Raw genomic sequence first — 21,919 nt, 5'->3', positions numbered from 1 at the left:
TGTCCTAATGTACGTGCTCCAATTGTTTAGAGAGTTTTAGCAAATGAGTCAAGGGAATGCAGAGAAGTATGGGAGGTTATAAACACAAATTGAGATTTGATTTTTTTATTGAGCTGTTGATTTTCACAATAAAACAGACTCCATAGTATAGATCTGGTAACCCTTTATATAAATCAAAACTTTTTGTATTGCTTATATTAAATGTACTAACAGTGGACTTTTCCATCTGCAGATTATACTGAATGACCAGCAGTGGCAGTGTTTCACAGCAGAGTTTCTCTGACTTGCCGAGACTGAAGCAAAAAAAAAAAGGAAGTCTTCTGGCATAGTGCATCATTTTACCAATTTATGTGGTAAGTAAAACGCCCAATCATTCTTTTGGGCATTAAAAAGATGTTCATAGCAACGGAATGTCCTCACTACTTTATAGTGGAAACCTGTGCCTGAATATCATTTCTGTCAAGAAAGAAGTAATATGGATCACATTATGTTGGTCATGATAGTTAATAAAAGACTGACTGACTCGAACTCTACTAAAACCTGCTTTAGATCCTGGTGATAGCAATGTTCCATTCGAGGAAATTGCTGCCTTTGAGGCTGAAATGCACCATCTCACGTATGAAAAAGTAGTGTTACATTCTCACGGTAGGAAGCTCATTTAACCTCTTCTCCTGCACTCTGTATGTTGGGCTCTGATACTCAAGATGGATTTTTGTTAAGGATAATCTGTCTTTGTACCCCCATCCCACTTTCAAAAAGGACACAGAGCTTTGACTGTTTCAGATTCCTTTACCATTCCCCCTCTTACGTGGCTGGCAGTCATGAATACGGATAGTAACCTACTGCATAACTTCTGATATCTCATCCTCCTGTGTGGTCAGCTTCCACAAGGACAATTGGTCCAGGGGGGCCTGACATCATAAAGCTAAAGCAAGAAGTTGTCTGACATGTGGTGCCATTCTGTTGCCTAGCAGTCTGACATCATAAAGCTAAAGCAAGATGCTTTCTGACATGAGAGCCACTCTGTTGCCTAACAAAGAGTAGGATACATTTATCTTGGTAATGATATGAGTTGCAGGGTAGACAGGATGCCCAACTGAAAGTGTTGATGGTAAGATGAAAGAAATTAGGACTTTATTTAGACTTCTATATTTGTATGAACGCAAGTTTGAGCATAAGAGTCTCAACTTCACTCTTGCTGAACTGGTAGGATTTGGCTAAAGAGAAGATGGAAATGATGCTATTCATAGTTTCTATCATTCCCGTTAACTGTAGCATAACCCTTCCTCTCTCAACTTATCAGCTGGCTTAATTGCTACTGGTGTACCATATCCTAAAACTAAAGAAGTGAGAATGGTGCGCTGCCACTTGGCTGGCAAAAAGATCTATGTCCTAATGTACGTGCTACAATTGTTTAGAGAGTTTTAGCAAATGAGTCAAGGGAATGCAGAGAAGTATGGGAGGTTATAAACACAAATTGAGATTTGATTTTTTTATTGAGCTGTTGATTTTCACAATAAAACAGACTCCATAGTATAGATCTGGTAACCCTTTATATAAATCAAAACTTTTTGTATTGCTTATAATAAATGTACTAACAGTGGACTTTTCCATCTGCAGATTATACTGAATGACCAGCAGTGGCAGTGTTTCACAGCAGAGTTTCTCTGAATTGCCGAGACTGAAGCAAAAAAAAAAAAGGAAGTCTTCTGGCATAGTGCATCATTTTACCAATTTACGTGGTAAGTAAAACGCCCAATCATTCTTTTGGGCATTAAAAAGATGTTCATAGCAACGGAATGTCCTCACTACTTTATAGTGGAAACCTGTGCCTGAATATCATTTCTGTCAAGAAAGAAGTAATATGGATCACATTATGTTGGTCATGATAGTTAATAAAAGACTGACTGACTCGAACTCTACTAAAACCTGCTTTAGATCCTGGTGATAGCAATGTTCCATTCGAGGAAATTGCTGCCTTTGAGGCTGAAATGCACCATCTCACGTATGAAAAATAGTGTTACATTCTCACGGTAGGAAGCTCATTTAACCTCTTCTCCTGCACTCTGTATGTTGGGCTCTGATACTCAAGATGGATTTTTGTTAAGGATAATCTGTCTTTGTACCCCCATCCCACTTTCAAAAAGGACACAGAGCTTTGACTGTTTCAGATTCCTTTACCATTCCCCCTCCTACGTGGCTGGCAGTCATGAATACGGATAGTAACCTACTGCATAACTTCTGATATCTCATCCTCCTGTGTGGTCAGCTTCCACAAGGACAATTGGTCCAGGGGGGCCTGACATCATAAAGCTAAAGCAAGAAGTTGTCTGACATGTGGTGCCATTCTGTTGCCTAGCAGTCTGACATCATAAAGCTAAAGCAAGATGCTTTCTGACATGAGAGCCACTCTGTTGCCTAACAAAGAGTAGGATACATTTATCTTGGTAATGATATGAGTTGCCGGGTAGACAGGATGCCCAACTGAAAGTGTTGATGGTAAGATGAAAGAAATTAGGACTTTATTTAGACTTCTATATTTGTATGAACGCAAGTTTGAGCATAAGAGTCTCAACTTCACTCTTGCTGAACTGGTAGGATTTGGCTAAAGAGAAGATGGAAATGATGCTATTCATAGTTTCTATCATTCCCGTTAACTGTAGCATAACCCTTCCTCTCAACTTATCAGCTGGCTTAATTGCTACTGGTGTACCATATCCTAAAACTAAAGAAGTGAGAATGGTGCGCTGCCACTTGGCTGGCAAAAAGATCTATGTCCTAATGTACGTGCTCCAATTGTTTAGAGAGTTTTAGCAAATGAGTCAAGGGAATGCAGAGAAGTATGGGAGGTTATAAACACAAATTGAGATTTGATTTTTTTATTGAGCTGTTGATTTTCACAATAAAACAGACTCCATAGTATAGATCTGGTAACCCTTTATATAAATCAAAACTTTTTGTATTGCTTATATTAAATGTACTAACAGTGGACTTTTCCATCTGCAGATTATACTGAATGACCAGCAGTGGCAGTGTTTCACAGCAGAGTTTCTCTGACTTGCCGAGACTGAAGCAAAAAAAAAAAGGAAGTCTTCTGGCATAGTGCATCATTTTACCAATTTATGTGGTAAGTAAAACGCCCAATCATTCTTTTGGGCATTAAAAAGATGTTCATAGCAACGGAATGTCCTCACTACTTTATAGTGGAAACCTGTGCCTGAATATCATTTCTGTCAAGAAAGAAGTAATATGGATCACATTATGTTGGTCATGATAGTTAATAAAAGACTGACTGACTCGAACTCTACTAAAACCTGCTTTAGATCCTGGTGATAGCAATGTTCCATTCGAGGAAATTGCTGCCTTTGAGGCTGAAATGCACCATCTCACGTATGAAAAAGTAGTGTTACATTCTCACGGTAGGAAGCTCATTTAACCTCTTCTCCTGCACTCTGTATGTTGGGCTCTGATACTCAAGATGGATTTTTGTTAAGGATAATCTGTCTTTGTACCCCCATCCCACTTTCAAAAAGGACACAGAGCTTTGACTGTTTCAGATTCCTTTACCATTCCCCCTCTTACGTGGCTGGCAGTCATGAATACGGATAGTAACCTACTGCATAACTTCTGATATCTCATCCTCCTGTGTGGTCAGCTTCCACAAGGACAATTGGTCCAGGGGGGCCTGACATCATAAAGCTAAAGCAAGAAGTTGTCTGACATGTGGTGCCATTCTGTTGCCTAGCAGTCTGACATCATAAAGCTAAAGCAAGATGCTTTCTGACATGAGAGCCACTCTGTTGCCTAACAAAGAGTAGGATACATTTATCTTGGTAATGATATGAGTTGCAGGGTAGACAGGATGCCCAACTGAAAGTGTTGATGGTAAGATGAAAGAAATTAGGACTTTATTTAGACTTCTATATTTGTATGAACGCAAGTTTGAGCATAAGAGTCTCAACTTCACTCTTGCTGAACTGGTAGGATTTGGCTAAAGAGAAGATGGAAATGATGCTATTCATAGTTTCTATCATTCCCGTTAACTGTAGCATAACCCTTCCTCTCTCAACTTATCAGCTGGCTTAATTGCTACTGGTGTACCATATCCTAAAACTAAAGAAGTGAGAATGGTGCGCTGCCACTTGGCTGGCAAAAAGATCTATGTCCTAATGTACGTGCTACAATTGTTTAGAGAGTTTTAGCAAATGAGTCAAGGGAATGCAGAGAAGTATGGGAGGTTATAAACACAAATTGAGATTTGATTTTTTTATTGAGCTGTTGATTTTCACAATAAAACAGACTCCATAGTATAGATCTGGTAACCCTTTATATAAATCAAAACTTTTTGTATTGCTTATAATAAATGTACTAACAGTGGACTTTTCCATCTGCAGATTATACTGAATGACCAGCAGTGGCAGTGTTTCACAGCAGAGTTTCTCTGAATTGCCGAGACTGAAGCAAAAAAAAAAAAGGAAGTCTTCTGGCATAGTGCATCATTTTACCAATTTACGTGGTAAGTAAAACGCCCAATCATTCTTTTGGGCATTAAAAAGATGTTCATAGCAACGGAATGTCCTCACTACTTTATAGTGGAAACCTGTGCCTGAATATCATTTCTGTCAAGAAAGAAGTAATATGGATCACATTATGTTGGTCATGATAGTTAATAAAAGACTGACTGACTCGAACTCTACTAAAACCTGCTTTAGATCCTGGTGATAGCAATGTTCCATTCGAGGAAATTGCTGCCTTTGAGGCTGAAATGCACCATCTCACGTATGAAAAATAGTGTTACATTCTCACGGTAGGAAGCTCATTTAACCTCTTCTCCCGCACTCTGTATGTTGGGCTCTGATACTCAAGATGGATTTTTGTTAAGGATAATCTGTCTTTGTACCCCCATCCCACTTTCAAAAAGGACACAGAGCTTTGACTGTTTCAGATTCCTTTACCATTCCCCCTCCTACGTGGCTGGCAGTCATGAATACGGATAGTAACCTACTGCATAACTTCTGATATCTCATCCTCCTGTGTGGTCAGCTTCCACAAGGACAATTGGTCCAGGGGGGCCTGACATCATAAAGCTAAAGCAAGAAGTTGTCTGACATGTGGTGCCATTCTGTTGCCTAGCAGTCTGACATCATAAAGCTAAAGCAAGATGCTTTCTGACATGAGAGCCACTCTGTTGCCTAACAAAGAGTAGGATACATTTATCTTGGTAATGATATGAGTTGCAGGGTAGACAGGATGCCCAACTGAAAGTGTTGATGGTAAGATGAAAGAAATTAGGACTTTATTTAGACTTCTATATTTGTATGAACGCAAGTTTGAGCATAAGAGTCTCAACTTCACTCTTGCTGAACTGGTAGGATTTGGCTAAAGAGAAGATGGAAATGATGCTATTCATAGTTTCTATCATTCCCGTTAACTGTAGCATAACCCTTCCTCTCTCAACTTATCAGCTGGCTTAATTGCTACTGGTGTACCATATCCTAAAACTAAAGAAGTGAGAATGGTGCGCTGCCACTTGGCTGGCAAAAAGATCTATGTCCTAATGTACGTGCTACAATTGTTTAGAGAGTTTTAGCAAATGAGTCAAGGGAATGCAGAGAAGTATGGGAGGTTATAAACACAAATTGAGATTTGATTTTTTTATTGAGCTGTTGATTTTCACAATAAAACAGACTCCATAGTATAGATCTGGTAACCCTTTATATAAATCAAAACTTTTTGTATTGCTTATATTAAATGTACTAACAGTGGACTTTTCCATCTGCAGATTATACTGAATGACCAGCAGTGGCAGTGTTTCACAGCAGAGTTTCTCTGAATTGCCGAGACTGAAGCAAAAAAAAAAAGGAAGTCTTCTGGCATAGTGCATCATTTTACCAATTTATGTGGTAAGTAAAACGCCCAATCATTCTTTTGGGCATTAAAAAGATGTTCATAGCAACGGAATGTCCTCACTACTTTATAGTGGAAACCTGTGCCTGAATATCATTTCTGTCAAGAAAGAAGTAATATGGATCACATTATGTTGGTCATGATAGTTAATAAAAGACTGACTGACTCGAACTCTACTAAAACCTGCTTTAGATCCTGGTGATAGCAATGTTCCATTCGAGGAAATTGCTGCCTTTGAGGCTGAAATGCACCATCTCACGTATGAAAAAGTAGTGTTACATTCTCACGGTAGGAAGCTCATTTAACCTCTTCTCCTGCACTCTGTATGTTGGGCTCTGATACTCAAGATGGATGTTTGTTAAGGATAATCTGTCTTTGTACCCCCATCCCACTTTCAAAAAGGACACAGAGCTTTGACTGTTTCAGATTCCTTTACCATTCCCCCTCCTACGTGGCTGGCAGTCATGAATACGGATAGTAACCTACTGCATAACTTCTGATATCTCATCCTCCTGTGTGGTCAGCTTCCACAAGGACAATTGGTCCAGGGGGGCCTGACATCATAAAGCTAAAGCAAGAAGTTGTCTGACATGTGGTGCCATTCTGTTGCCTAGCAGTCTGACATCATAAAGCTAAAGCAAGATGCTTTCTGACATGAGAGCCACTCTGTTGCCTAACAAAGAGTAGGATACATTTATCTTGGTAATGATATGAGTTGCAGGGTAGACAGGATGCCCAACTGAAAGTGTTGATGGTAAGATGAAAGAAATTAGGACTTTATTTAGACTTCTATATTTGTATGAACGCAAGTTTGAGCATAAGAGTCTCAACTTCACTCTTGCTGAACTGGTAGGATTTGGCTAAAGAGAAGATGGAAATGATGCTATTCATAGTTTCTATCATTCCCGTTAACTGTAGCATAACCCTTCCTCTCTCAACTTATCAGCTGGCTTAATTGCTACTGGTGTACCATATCCTAAAACTAAAGAAGTGAGAATGGTGCGCTGCCACTTGGCTGGCAAAAAGATCTATGTCCTAATGTACGTGCTACAATTGTTTAGAGAGTTTTAGCAAATGAGTCAAGGGAATGCAGAGAAGTATGGGAGGTTATAAACACAAATTGAGATTTGATTTTTTTATTGAGCTGTTGATTTTCACAATAAAACAGACTCCATAGTATAGATCTGGTAACCCTTTATATAAATCAAAACTTTTTGTATTGCTTATATTAAATGTACTAACAGTGGACTTTTCCATCTGCAGATTATACTGAATGACCAGCAGTGGCAGTGTTTCACAGCAGAGTTTCTCTGAATTGCCGAGACTGAAGCAAAAAAAAAAAGGAAGTCTTCTGGCATAGTGCATCATTTTACCAATTTATGTGGTAAGTAAAACGCCCAATCATTCTTTTGGGCATTAAAAAGATGTTCATAGCAACGGAATGTCCTCACTACTTTATAGTGGAAACCTGTGCCTGAATATCATTTCTGTCAAGAAAGAAGTAATATGGATCACATTATGTTGGTCATGATAGTTAATAAAAGACTGACTGACTCGAACTCTACTAAAACCTGCTTTAGATCCTGGTGATAGCAATGTTCCATTCGAGGAAATTGCTGCCTTTGAGGCTGAAATGCACCATCTCACGTATGAAAAATAGTGTTACATTCTCACGGTAGGAAGCTCATTTAACCTCTTCTCCTGCACTCTGTATGTTGGGCTCTGATACTCAAGGTGGATTTTTGTTAAGGATAATCTGTCTTTGTACCCCCATCCCACTTTCAAAAAGGACACAGAGCTTTGACTGTTTCAGATTCCTTTACCATTCCCCCTCCTACGTGGCTGGCAGTCATGAATACGGATAGTAACCTACTGCATAACTTCTGATATCTCATCCTCCTGTGTGGTCAGCTTCCACAAGGACAATTGGTCCAGGGGGGCCTGACATCATAAAGCTAAAGCAAGAAGTTGTCTGACATGTGGTGCCATTCTGTTGCCTAGCAGTCTGACATCATAAAGCTAAAGCAAGATGCTTTCTGACATGAGAGCCACTCTGTTGCCTAACAAAGAGTAGGATACATTTATCTTGGTAATGATATGAGTTGCAGGGTAGACAGGATGCCCAACTGAAAGTGTTGATGGTAAGATGAAAGAAATTAGGACTTTATTTAGACTTCTATATTTGTATGAACGCAAGTTTGAGCATAAGAGTCTCAACTTCACTCTTGCTGAACTGGTAGGATTTGGCTAAAGAGAAGATGGAAATGATGCTATTCATAGTTTCTATCATTCCCGTTAACTGTAGCATAACCCTTCCTCTCTCAACTTATCAGCTGGCTTAATTGCTACTGGTGTACCATATCCTAAAACTAAAGAAGTGAGAATGGTGCGCTGCCACTTGGCTGGCAAAAAGATCTATGTCCTAATGTACGTGCTACAATTGTTTAGAGAGTTTTAGCAAATGAGTCAAGGGAATGCAGAGAAGTATGGGAGGTTATAAACACAAATTGAGATTTGATTTTTTTATTGAGCTGTTGATTTTCACAATAAAACAGACTCCATAGTATAGATCTGGTAACCCTTTATATAAATCAAAACTTTTTGTATTGCTTATATTAAATGTACTAACAGTGGACTTTTCCATCTGCAGATTATACTGAATGACCAGCAGTGGCAGTGTTTCACAGCAGAGTTTCTCTGAATTGCCGAGACTGAAGCAAAAAAAAAAAGGAAGTCTTCTGGCATAGTGCATCATTTTACCAATTTATGTGGTAAGTAAAACGCCCAATCATTCTTTTGGGCATTAAAAAGATGTTCATAGCAACGGAATGTCCTCACTACTTTATAGTGGAAACCTGTGCCTGAATATCATTTCTGTCAAGAAAGAAGTAATATGGATCACATTATGTTGGTCATGATAGTTAATAAAAGACTGACTGACTCGAACTCTACTAAAACCTGCTTTAGATCCTGGTGATAGCAATGTTCCATTCGAGGAAATTGCTGCCTTTGAGGCTGAAATGCACCATCTCACGTATGAAAAATAGTGTTACATTCTCACGGTAGGAAGCTCATTTAACCTCTTCTCCTGCACTCTGTATGTTGGGCTCTGATACTCAAGATGGATTTTTGTTAAGGATAATCTGTCTTTGTACCCCCATCCCACTTTCAAAAAGGACACAGAGCTTTGACTGTTTCAGATTCCTTTACCATTCCCCCTCCTACGTGGCTGGCAGTCATGAATACGGATAGTAACCTACTGCATAACTTCTGATATCTCATCCTCCTGTGTGGTCAGCTTCCACAAGGACAATTGGTCCAGGGGGGCCTGACATCATAAAGCTAAAGCAAGAAGTTGTCTGACATGTGGTGCCATTCTGTTGCCTAGCAGTCTGACATCATAAAGCTAAAGCAAGATGCTTTCTGACATGAGAGCCACTCTGTTGCCTAACAAAGAGTAGGATACATTTATCTTGGTAATGATATGAGTTGCAGGGTAGACAGGATGCCCAACTGAAAGTGTTGATGGTTAGATGAAAGAAATTAGGACTTTATTTAGACTTCTATATTTGTATGAACGCAAGTTTGAGCATAAGAGTCTCAACTTCACTCTTGCTGAACTGGTAGGATTTGGCTAAAGAGAAGATGGAAATGATGCTATTCATAGTTTCTATCATTCCCGTTAACTGTAGCATAACCCTTCCTCTCTCAACTTATCAGCTGGCTTAATTGCTACTGGTGTACCATATCCTAAAACTAAAGAAGTGAGAATGGTGCGCTGCCACTTGGCTGGCAAAAAGATCTATGTCCTAATGTACGTGCTACAATTGTTTAGAGAGTTTTAGCAAATGAGTCAAGGGAATGCAGAGAAGTATGGGAGGTTATAAACACAAATTGAGATTTGATTTTTTTATTGAGCTGTTGATTTTCACAATAAAACAGACTCCATAGTATAGATCTGGTAACCCTTTATATAAATCAAAACTTTTTGTATTGCTTATATTAAATGTACTAACAGTGGACTTTTCCATCTGCAGATTATACTGAATGACCAGCAGTGGCAGTGTTTCACAGCAGAGTTTCTCTGACTTGCCGAGACTGAAGCAAAAAAAAAAAGGAAGTCTTCTGGCATAGTGCATCATTTTACCAATTTACGTGGTAAGTAAAACGCCCAATCATTCTTTTGGGCATTAAAAAGATGTTCATAGCAACGGAATGTCCTCACTACTTTATAGTGGAAACCTGTGCCTGAATATCATTTCTGTCAAGAAAGAAGTAATATGGATCACATTATGTTGGTCATGATAGTTAATAAAAGACTGACTGACTCGAACTCTACTAAAACCTGCTTTAGATCCTGGTGATAGCAATGTTCCATTCGAGGAAATTGCTGCCTTTGAGGCTGAAATGCACCATCTCACGTATGAAAAATAGTGTTACATTCTCACGGTAGGAAGCTCATTTAACCTCTTCTCCTGCACTCTGTATGTTGGGCTCTGATACTCAAGATGGATTTTGTTAAGGATAATCTGTCTTTGTACCCCCATCCCACTTTCAAAAAGGACACAGAGCTTTGACTGTTTCAGATTCCTTTACCATTCCCCCTCCTACGTGGCTGGCAGTCATGAATACGGATAGTAACCTACTGCATAACTTCTGATATCTCATCCTCCTGTGTGGTCAGCTTCCACAAGGACAATTGGTCCAGGGGGGCCTGACATCATAAAGCTAAAGCAAGAAGTTGTCTGACATGTGGTGCCATTCTGTTGCCTAGCAGTCTGACATCATAAAGCTAAAGCAAGATGCTTTCTGACATGAGAGCCACTCTGTTGCCTAACAAAGAGTAGGATACATTTATCTTGGTAATGATATGAGTTGCAGGGTAGACAGGATGCCCAACTGAAAGTGTTGATGGTTAGATGAAAGAAATTAGGACTTTATTTAGACTTCTATATTTGTATGAACGCAAGTTTGAGCATAAGAGTCTCAACTTCACTCTTGCTGAACTGGTAGGATTTGGCTAAAGAGAAGATGGAAATGATGCTATTCATAGTTTCTATCATTCCCGTTAACTGTAGCATAACCCTTCCTCTCTCAACTTATCAGCTGGCTTAATTGCTACTGGTGTACCATATCCTAAAACTAAAGAAGTGAGAATGGTGCGCTGCCACTTGGCTGGCAAAAAGATCTATGTCCTAATGTACGTGCTACAATTGTTTAGAGAGTTTTAGCAAATGAGTCAAGGGAATGCAGAGAAGTATGGGAGGTTATAAACACAAATTGAGATTTGATTTTTTTATTGAGCTGTTGATTTTCACAATAAAACAGACTCCATAGTATAGATCTGGTAACCCTTTATATAAATCAAAACTTTTTGTATTGCTTATATTAAATGTACTAACAGTGGACTTTTCCATCTGCAGATTATACTGAATGACCAGCAGTGGCAGTGTTTCACAGCAGAGTTTCTCTGACTTGCCGAGACTGAAGCAAAAAAAAAAGGAAGTCTTCTGGCATAGTGCATCATTTTACCAATTTACGTGGTAAGTAAAACGCCCAATCATTCTTTTGGGCATTAAAAAGATGTTCATAGCAACGGAATGTCCTCACTACTTTATAGTGGAAACCTGTGCCTGAATATCATTTCTGTCAAGAAAGAAGTAATATGGATCACATTATGTTGGTCATGATAGTTGATAAAAGACTGACTGACTCGAACTCTACTAAAACCTGCTTTAGATCCTTGTGATAGCAATGTTCCATTCGAGGAAATTGCTGCCTTTGAGGCTGAAATGCACCATCTCACGTATGAAAAATAGTGTTACATTCTCACGGTAGGAAGCTCATTTAACCTCTTCTCCTGCACTCTGTATGTTGGGCTCTGATACTCAAGATGGATTTTTGTTAAGGATAATCTGTCTTTGTACCCCCATCCCACTTTCAAAAAGGACACAGAGCTTTGACTGTTTCAGATTCCTTTACCATTCCCCCTCCTACGTGGCTGGCAGTCATGAATACGGATAGTAACCTACTGCATAACTTCTGATATCTCATCCTCCTGTGTGGTCAGCTTCCACAAGGACAATTGGTCCAGGGGGGCCTGACATCATAAAGCTAAAGCAAGAAGTTGTCTGACATGTGGTGCCATTCTGTTGCCTAGCAGTCTGACATCATAAAGCTAAAGCAAGATGCTTTCTGACATGAGAGCCACTCTGTTGCCTAACAAAGAGTAGGATACATTTATCTTGGTAATGATATGAGTTGCCGGGTAGACAGGATGCCCAACTGAAAGTGTTGATGGTAAGATGAAAGAAATTAGGACTTTATTTAGACTTCTATATTTGTATGAACGCATGTTTGAGCATAAGAGTCTCAACTTCACTCTTGCTGAACTGGTAGGATTTGGCTAAAGAGAAGATGGAAATGATGCTATTCATAGTTTCTATCATTCCCGTTAACTGTAGCATAACCCTTCCTCTCTCAACTTATCAGCTGGCTTAATTGCTACTGGTGTACCATATCCTAAAACTAAAGAAGTGAGAATGGTGCGCTGCCACTTGGCTGGCAAAAAGATCTATGTCCTAATGTACGTGCTACAATTGTTTAGAGAGTTTTAGCAAATGAGTCAAGGGAATGCAGAGAAGTATGGGAGGTTATAAACACAAATTGAGATTTGATTTTTTTATTGAGCTGTTGATTTTCACAATAAAACAGACTCCATAGTATAGATCTGGTAACCCTTTATATAAATCAAAACTTTTTGTATTGCTTATATTAAATGTACTAACAGTGGACTTTTCCATCTGCAGATTATACTGAATGACCAGCAGTGGCAGTGTTTCACAGCAGAGTTTCTCTGACTTGCCGAGACTGAAGCAAAAAAAAAAGGAAGTCTTCTGGCATAGTGCATCATTTTACCAATTTACGTGGTAAGTAAAACGCCCAATCATTCTTTTGGGCATTAAAAAGATGTTCATAGCAACGGAATGTCCTCACTACTTTATAGTGGAAACCTGTGCCTGAATATCATTTCTGTCAAGAAAGAAGTAATATGGATCACATTATGTTGGTCATGATAGTTAATAAAAGACTGACTGACTCGAACTCTACTAAAACCTGCTTTAGATCCTGGTGATAGCAATGTTCCATTCGAGGAAATTGCTGCCTTTGAGGCTGAAATGCACCATCTCACGTATGAAAAATAGTGTTACATTCTCACGGTAGGAAGCTCATTTAACCTCTTCTCCTGCACTCTGTATGTTGGGCTCTGATACTCAAGATGGATTTTTGTTAAGGATAATCTGTCTTTGTACCCCCATCCCACTTTCAAAAAGGACACAGAGCTTTGACTGTTTCAGATTCCTTTACCATTCCCCCTCCTACGTGGCTGGCAGTCATGAATACGGATAGTAACCTACTGCATAACTTCTGATATCTCATCCTCCTGTGTGGTCAGCTTCCACAAGGACAATTGGTCCAGGGGGGCCTGACATCATAAAGCTAAAGCAAGAAGTTGTCTGACATGTGGTGCCATTCTGTTGCCTAGCAGTCTGACATCATAAAGCTAAAGCAAGATGCTTTCTGACATGAGAGCCACTCTGTTGCCTAACAAAGAGTAGGATACATTTATCTTGGTAATGATATGAGTTGCAGGGTAGACAGGATGCCCAACTGAAAGTGTTGATGGTAAGATGAAAGAAATTAGGACTTTATTTAGACTTCTATATTTGTATGAACGCAAGTTTGAGCATAAGAGTCTCAACTTCACTCTTGCTGAACTGGTAGGATTTGGCTAAAGAGAAGATGGAAATGATGCTATTCATAGTTTCTATCATTCCCGTTAACTGTAGCATAACCCTTCCTCTCTCAACTTATCAGCTGGCTTAATTGCTACTGGTGTACCATATCCTAAAACTAAAGAAGTGAGAATGGTGCGCTGCCACTTGGCTGGCAAAAAGATCTATGTCCTAATGTACGTGCTACAATTGTTTAGAGAGTTTTAGCAAATGAGTCAAGGGAATGCAGAGAAGTATGGGAGGTTATAAACACAAATTGAGATTTGATTTTTTTATTGAGCTGTTGATTTTCACAATAAAACAGACTCCATAGTATAGATCTGGTAACCCTTTATATAAATCAAAACTTTTTGTATTGCTTATATTAAATGTACTAACAGTGGACTTTTCCATCTGCAGATTATACTGAATGACCAGCAGTGGCAGTGTTTCACAGCAGAGTTTCTCTGAATTGCCGAGACTGAAGCAAAAAAAAAAAGGAAGTCTTCTGGCATAGTGCATCATTTTACCAATTTATGTGGTAAGTAAAACGCCCAATCATTCTTTTGGGCATTAAAAAGATGTTCATAGCAACGGAATGTCCTCACTACTTTATAGTGGAAACCTGTGCCTGAATATCATTTCTGTCAAGAAAGAAGTAATATGGATCACATTATGTTGGTCATGATAGTTAATAAAAGACTGACTGACTCGAACTCTACTAAAACCTGCTTTAGATCCTGGTGATAGCAATGTTCCATTCGAGGAAATTGCTGCCTTTGAGGCTGAAATGCACCATCTCACGTATGAAAAATAGTGTTACATTCTCACGGTAGGAAGCTCATTTAACCTCTTCTCCTGCACTCTGTATGTTGGGCTCTGATACTCAAGATGGATTTTTGTTAAGGATAATCTGTCTTTGTACCCCCATCCCACTTTCAAAAAGGACACAGAGCTTTGACTGTTTCAGATTCCTTTACCATTCCCCCTCCTACGTGGCTGGCAGTCATGAATACGGATAGTAACCTACTGCATAACTTCTGATATCTCATCCTCCTGTGTGGTCAGCTTCCACAAGGACAATTGGTCCAGGGGGGCCTGACATCATAAAGCTAAAGCAAGAAGTTGTCTGACATGTGGTGCCATTCTGTTGCCTAGCAGTCTGACATCATAAAGCTAAAGCAAGATGCTTTCTGACATGAGAGCCACTCTGTTGCCTAACAAAGAGTAGGATACATTTATCTTGGTAATGATATGAGTTGCAGGGTAGACAGGATGCCCAACTGAAAGTGTTGATGGTTAGATGAAAGAAATTAGGACTTTATTTAGACTTCTATATTTGTATGAACGCAAGTTTGAGCATAAGAGTCTCAACTTCACTCTTGCTGAACTGGTAGGATTTGGCTAAAGAGAAGATGGAAATGATGCTATTCATAGTTTCTATCATTCCCGTTAACTGTAGCATAACCCTTCCTCTCTCAACTTATCAGCTGGCTTAATTGCTACTGGTGTACCATATCCTAAAACTAAAGAAGTGAGAATGGTGCGCTGCCACTTGGCTGGCAAAAAGATCTATGTCCTAATGTACGTGCTACAATTGTTTAGAGAGTTTTAGCAAATGAGTCAAGGGAATGCAGAGAAGTATGGGAGGTTATAAACACAAATTGAGATTTGATTTTTTTATTGAGCTGTTGATTTTCACAATAAAACAGACTCCATAGTATAGATCTGGTAACCCTTTATATAAATCAAAACTTTTTGTATTGCTTATATTAAATGTACTAACAGTGGACTTTTCCATCTGCAGATTATACTGAATGACCAGCAGTGGCAGTGTTTCACAGCAGAGTTTCTCTGACTTGCCGAGACTGAAGCAAAAAAAAAAAGGAAGTCTTCTGGCATAGTGCATCATTTTACCAATTTACGTGGTAAGTAAAACGCCCAATCATTCTTTTGGGCATTAAAAAGATGTTCATAGCAACGGAATGTCCTCACTACTTTATAGTGGAAACCTGTGCCTGAATATCATTTCTGTCAAGAAAGAAGTAATATGGATCACATTATGTTGGTCATGATAGTTAATAAAAGACTGACTGACTCGAACTCTACTAAAACCTGCTTTAGATCCTGGTGATAGCAATGTTCCATTCGAGGAAATTGCTGCCTTTGAGGCTGAAATGCACCATCTCACGTATGAAAAATAGTGTTACATTCTCACGGTAGGAAGCTCATTTAACCTCTTCTCCTGCACTCTGTATGTTGGGCTCTGATACTCAAGATGGATTTTGTTAAGGATAATCTGTCTTTGTACCCCCATCCCACTTTCAAAAAGGACACAGAGCTTTGACTGTTTCAGATTCCTTTACCATTCCCCCTCCTACGTGGCTGGCAGTCATGAATACGGATAGTAACCTACTGCATAACTTCTGATATCTCATCCTCCTGTGTGGTCAGCTTCCACAAGGACAATTGGTCCAGGGGGGCCTGACATCATAAAGCTAAAGCAAGAAGTTGTCTGACATGTGGTGCCATTCTGTTGCCTAGCAGTCTGACATCATAAAGCTAAAGCAAGATGCTTTCTGACATGAGAGCCACTCTGTTGCCTAACAAAGAGTAGGATACATTTATCTTGGTAATGATATGAGTTGCAGGGTAGACAGGATGCCCAACTGAAAGTGTTGATGGTTAGATGAAAGAAATTAGGACTTTATTTAGACTTCTATATTTGTATGAACGCAAGTTTGAGCATAAGAGTCTCAACTTCACTCTTGCTGAACTGGTAGGATTTGGCTAAAGAGAAGATGGAAATGATGCTATTCATAGTTTCTATCATTCCCGTTAACTGTAGCATAACCCTTCCTCTCTCAACTTATCAGCTGGCTTAATTGCTACTGGTGTACCATATCCTAAAACTAAAGAAGTGAGAATGGTGCGCTGCCACTTGGCTGGCAAAAAGATCTATGTCCTAATGTACGTGCTACAATTGTTTAGAGAGTTTTAGCAAATGAGTCAAGGGAATGCAGAGAAGTATGGGAGGTTATAAACACAAATTGAGATTTGATTTTTTTATTGAGCTGTTGATTTTCACAATAAAACAGACTCCATAGTATAGATCTGGTAACCCTTTATATAAATCAAAACTTTTTGTATTGCTTATATTAAATGTACTAACAGTGGACTTTTCCATCTGCAGATTATACTGAATGACCAGCAGTGGCAGTGTTTCACAGCAGAGTTTCTCTGACTTGCCGAGACTGAAGCAAAAAAAAAAGGAAGTCTTCTGGCATAGTGCATCATTTTACCAATTTACGTGGTAAGTAAAACGCCCAATCATTCTTTTGGGCATTAAAAAGATGTTCATAGCAACGGAATGTCCTCACTACTTTATAGTGGAAACCTGTGCCTGAATATCATTTCTGTCAAGAAAGAAGTAATATGGATCACATTATGTTGGTCATGATAGTTAATAAAAGACTGACTGACTCGAACTCTACTAAAACCTGCTTTAGATCCTGGTGATAGCAATGTTCCATTCGAGGAAATTGCTGCCTTTGAGGCTGAAATGCACCATCTCACGTATGAAAAATAGTGTTACATTCTCACGGTAGGAAGCTCATTTAACCTCTTCTCCTGCACTCTGTATGTTGGGCTCTGATACTCAAGATGGATTTTTGTTAAGGATAATCTGTCTTTGTACCCCCATCCCACTTTCAAAAAGGACACAGAGCTTTGACTGTTTCAGATTCCTTTACCATTCCCCCTCCTACGTGGCTGGCAGTCATGAATACGGATAGTAACCTACTGCATAACTTCTGATATCTCATCCTCCTGTGTGGTCAGCTTCCACAAGGACAATTGGTCCAGGGGGGCCTGACATCATAAAGCTAAAGCAAGAAGTTGTCTGACATGTGGTGCCATTCTGTTGCCTAGCAGTCTGACATCATAAAGCTAAAGCAAGATGCTTTCTGACATGAGAGCCACTCTGTTGCCTAACAAAGAGTAGGATACATTTATCTTGGTAATGATATGAGTTGCAGGGTAGACAGGATGCCCAACTGAAAGTGTTGATGGTAAGATGAAAGAAATTAGGACTTTATTTAGACTTCTATATTTGTATGAACGCAAGTTTGAGCATAAGAGTCTCAACTTCACTCTTGCTGAACTGGTAGGATTTGGCTAAAGAGAAGATGGAAATGATGCTATTCATAGTTTCTATCATTCCCGTTAACTGTAGCATAACCCTTCCTCTCTCAACTTATCAGCTGGCTTAATTGCTACTGGTGTACCATATCCTAAAACTAAAGAAGTGAGAATGGTGCGCTGCCACTTGGCTGGCAAAAAGATCTATGTCCTAATGTACGTGCTACAATTGTTTAGAGAGTTTTAGCAAATGAGTCAAGGGAATGCAGAGAAGTATGGGAGGTTATAAACACAAATTGAGATTTGATTTTTTTATTGAGCTGTTGATTTTCACAATAAAACAGACTCCATAGTATAGATCTGGTAACCCTTTATATAAATCAAAACTTTTTGTATTGCTTATATTAAATGTACTAACAGTGGACTTTTCCATCTGCAGATTATACTGAATGACCAGCAGTGGCAGTGTTTCACAGCAGAGTTTCTCTGAATTGCCGAGACTGAAGCAAAAAAAAAAAGGAAGTCTTCTGGCATAGTGCATCATTTTACCAATTTATGTGGTAAGTAAAACGCCCAATCATTCTTTTGGGCATTAAAAAGATGTTCATAGCAACGGAATGTCCTCACTACTTTATAGTGGAAACCTGTGCCTGAATATCATTTCTGTCAAGAAAGAAGTAATATGGATCACATTATGTTGGTCATGATAGTTAATAAAAGACTGACTGACTCGAACTCTACTAAAACCTGCTTTAGATCCTGGTGATAGCAATGTTCCATTCGAGGAAATTGCTGCCTTTGAGGCTGAAATGCACCATCTCACGTATGAAAAATAGTGTTACATTCTCACGGTAGGAAGCTCATTTAACCTCTTCTCCTGCACTCTGTATGTTGGGCTCTGATACTCAAGATGGATTTTTGTTAAGGATAATCTGTCTTTGTACCCCCATCCCACTTTCAAAAAGGACACAGAGCTTTGACTGTTTCAGATTCCTTTACCATTCCCCCTCCTACGTGGCTGGCAGTCATGAATACGGATAGTAACCTACTGCATAACTTCTGATATCTCATCCTCCTGTGTGGTCAGCTTCCACAAGGACAATTGGTCCAGGGGGGCCTGACATCATAAAGCTAAAGCAAGAAGTTGTCTGACATGTGGTGCCATTCTGTTGCCTAGCAGTCTGACATCATAAAGCTAAAGCAAGATGCTTTCTGACATGAGAGCCACTCTGTTGCCTAACAAAGAGTAGGATACATTTATCTTGGTAATGATATGAGTTGCAGGGTAGACAGGATGCCCAACTGAAAGTGTTGATGGTTAGATGAAAGAAATTAGGACTTTATTTAGACTTCTATATTTGTATGAACGCAAGTTTGAGCATAAGAGTCTCAACTTCACTCTTGCTGAACTGGTAGGATTTGGCTAAAGAGAAGATGGAAATGATGCTATTCATAGTTTCTATCATTCCCGTTAACTGTAGCATAACCCTTCCTCTCTCAACTTATCAGCTGGCTTAATTGCTACTGGTGTACCATATCCTAAAACTAAAGAAGTGAGAATGGTGCGCTGCCACTTGGCTGGCAAAAAGATCTATGTCCTAATGTACGTGCTACAATTGTTTAGAGAGTTTTAGCAAATGAGTCAAGGGAATGCAGAGAAGTATGGGAGGTTATAAACACAAATTGAGATTTGATTTTTTTATTGAGCTGTTGATTTTCACAATAAAACAGACTCCATAGTATAGATCTGGTAACCCTTTATATAAATCAAAACTTTTTGTATTGCTTATATTAAATGTACTAACAGTGGACTTTTCCATCTGCAGATTATACTGAATGACCAGCAGTGGCAGTGTTTCACAGCAGAGTTTCTCTGACTTGCCGAGACTGAAGCAAAAAAAAAAAGGAAGTCTTCTGGCATAGTGCATCATTTTACCAATTTACGTGGTAAGTAAAACGCCCAATCATTCTTTTGGGCATTAAAAAGATGTTCATAGCAACGGAATGTCCTCACTACTTTATAGTGGAAACCTGTGCCTGAATATCATTTCTGTCAAGAAAGAAGTAATATGGATCACATTATGTTGGTCATGATAGTTAATAAAAGACTGACTGACTCGAACTCTACTAAAACCTGCTTTAGATCCTGGTGATAGCAATGTTCCATTCGAGGAAATTGCTGCCTTTGAGGCTGAAATGCACCATCTCACGTATGAAAAATAGTGTTACATTCTCACGGTAGGAAGCTCATTTAACCTCTTCTCCTGCACTCTGTATGTTGGGCTCTGATACTCAAGATGGATTTTGTTAAGGATAATCTGTCTTTGTACCCCCATCCCACTTTCAAAAAGGACACAGAGCTTTGACTGTTTCAGATTCCTTTACCATTCCCCCTCCTACGTGGCTGGCAGTCATGAATACGGATAGTAACCTACTGCATAACTTCTGATATCTCATCCTCCTGTGTGGTCAGCTTCCACAAGGACAATTGGTCCAGGGGGGCCTGACATCATAAAGCTAAAGCAAGAAGTTGTCTGACATGTGGTGCCATTCTGTTGCCTAGCAGTCTGACATCATAAAGCTAAAGCAAGATGCTTTCTGACATGAGAGCCACTCTGTTGCCTAACAAAGAGTAGGATACATTTATCTTGGTAATGATATGAGTTGCAGGGTAGACAGGATGCCCAACTGAAAGTGTTGATGGTTAGATGAAAGAAATTAGGACTTTATTTAGACTTCTATATTTGTATGAACGCAAGTTTGAGCATAAGAGTCTCAACTTCACTCTTGCTGAACTGGTAGGATTTGGCTAAAGAGAAGATGGAAATGATGCTATTCATAGTTTCTATCATTCCCGTTAACTGTAGCATAACCCTTCCTCTCTCAACTTATCAGCTGGCTTAATTGCTACTGGTGTACCATATCCTAAAACTAAAGAAGTGAGAATGGTGCGCTGCCACTTGGCTGGCAAAAAGATCTATGTCCTAATGTACGTGCTACAATTGTTTAGAGAGTTTTAGCAAATGAGTCAAGGGAATGCAGAGAAGTATGGGAGGTTATAAACACAAATTGAGATTTGATTTTTTTATTGAGCTGTTGATTTTCACAATAAAACAGACTCCATAGTATAGATCTGGTAACCCTTTATATAAATCAAAACTTTTTGTATTGCTTATATTAAATGTACTAACAGTGGACTTTTCCATCTGCAGATTATACTGAATGACCAGCAGTGGCAGTGTTTCACAGCAGAGTTTCTCTGACTTGCCGAGACTGAAGCAAAAAAAAAAGGAAGTCTTCTGGCATAGTGCATCATTTTACCAATTTACGTGGTAAGTAAAACGCCCAATCATTCTTTTGGGCATTAAAAAGATGTTCATAGCAACGGAATGTCCTCACTACTTTATAGTGGAAACCTGTGCCTGAATATCATTTCTGTCAAGAAAGAAGTAATATGGATCACATTATGTTGGTCATGATAGTTAATAAAAGACTGACTGACTCGAACTCTACTAAAACCTGCTTTAGATCCTGGTGATAGCAATGTTCCATTCGAGGAAATTGCTGCCTTTGAGGCTGAAATGCACCATCTCACGTATGAAAAATAGTGTTACATTCTCACGGTAGGAAGCTCATTTAACCTCTTCTCCTGCACTCTGTATGTTGGGCTCTGATACTCAAGATGGATTTTTGTTAAGGATAATCTGTCTTTGTACCCCCATCCCACTTTCAAAAAGGACACAGAGCTTTGACTGTTTCAGATTCCTTTACCATTCCCCCTCCTACGTGGCTGGCAGTCATGAATACGGATAGTAACCTACTGCATAACTTCTGATATCTCATCCTCCTGTGTGGTCAGCTTCCACAAGGACAATTGGTCCAGGGGGGCCTGACATCATAAAGCTAAAGCAAGAAGTTGTCTGACATGTGGTGCCATTCTGTTGCCTAGCAGTCTGACATCATAAAGCTAAAGCAAGATGCTTTCTGACATGAGAGCCACTCTGTTGCCTAACAAAGAGTAGGATACATTTATCTTGGTAATGATATGAGTTGCAGGGTAGACAGGATGCCCAACTGAAAGTGTTGATGGTAAGATG

This window comes from Lissotriton helveticus, chromosome 11 (genome assembly GCF_964261635.1).
Source record: "Lissotriton helveticus chromosome 11, aLisHel1.1, whole genome shotgun sequence".
NCBI classification, from domain to species: domain Eukaryota; kingdom Metazoa; phylum Chordata; class Amphibia; order Caudata; family Salamandridae; genus Lissotriton; species Lissotriton helveticus.
The sequence above is the reverse complement of the archived record's forward strand: the minus strand, read 5'-3'. Positions refer to the sequence as shown.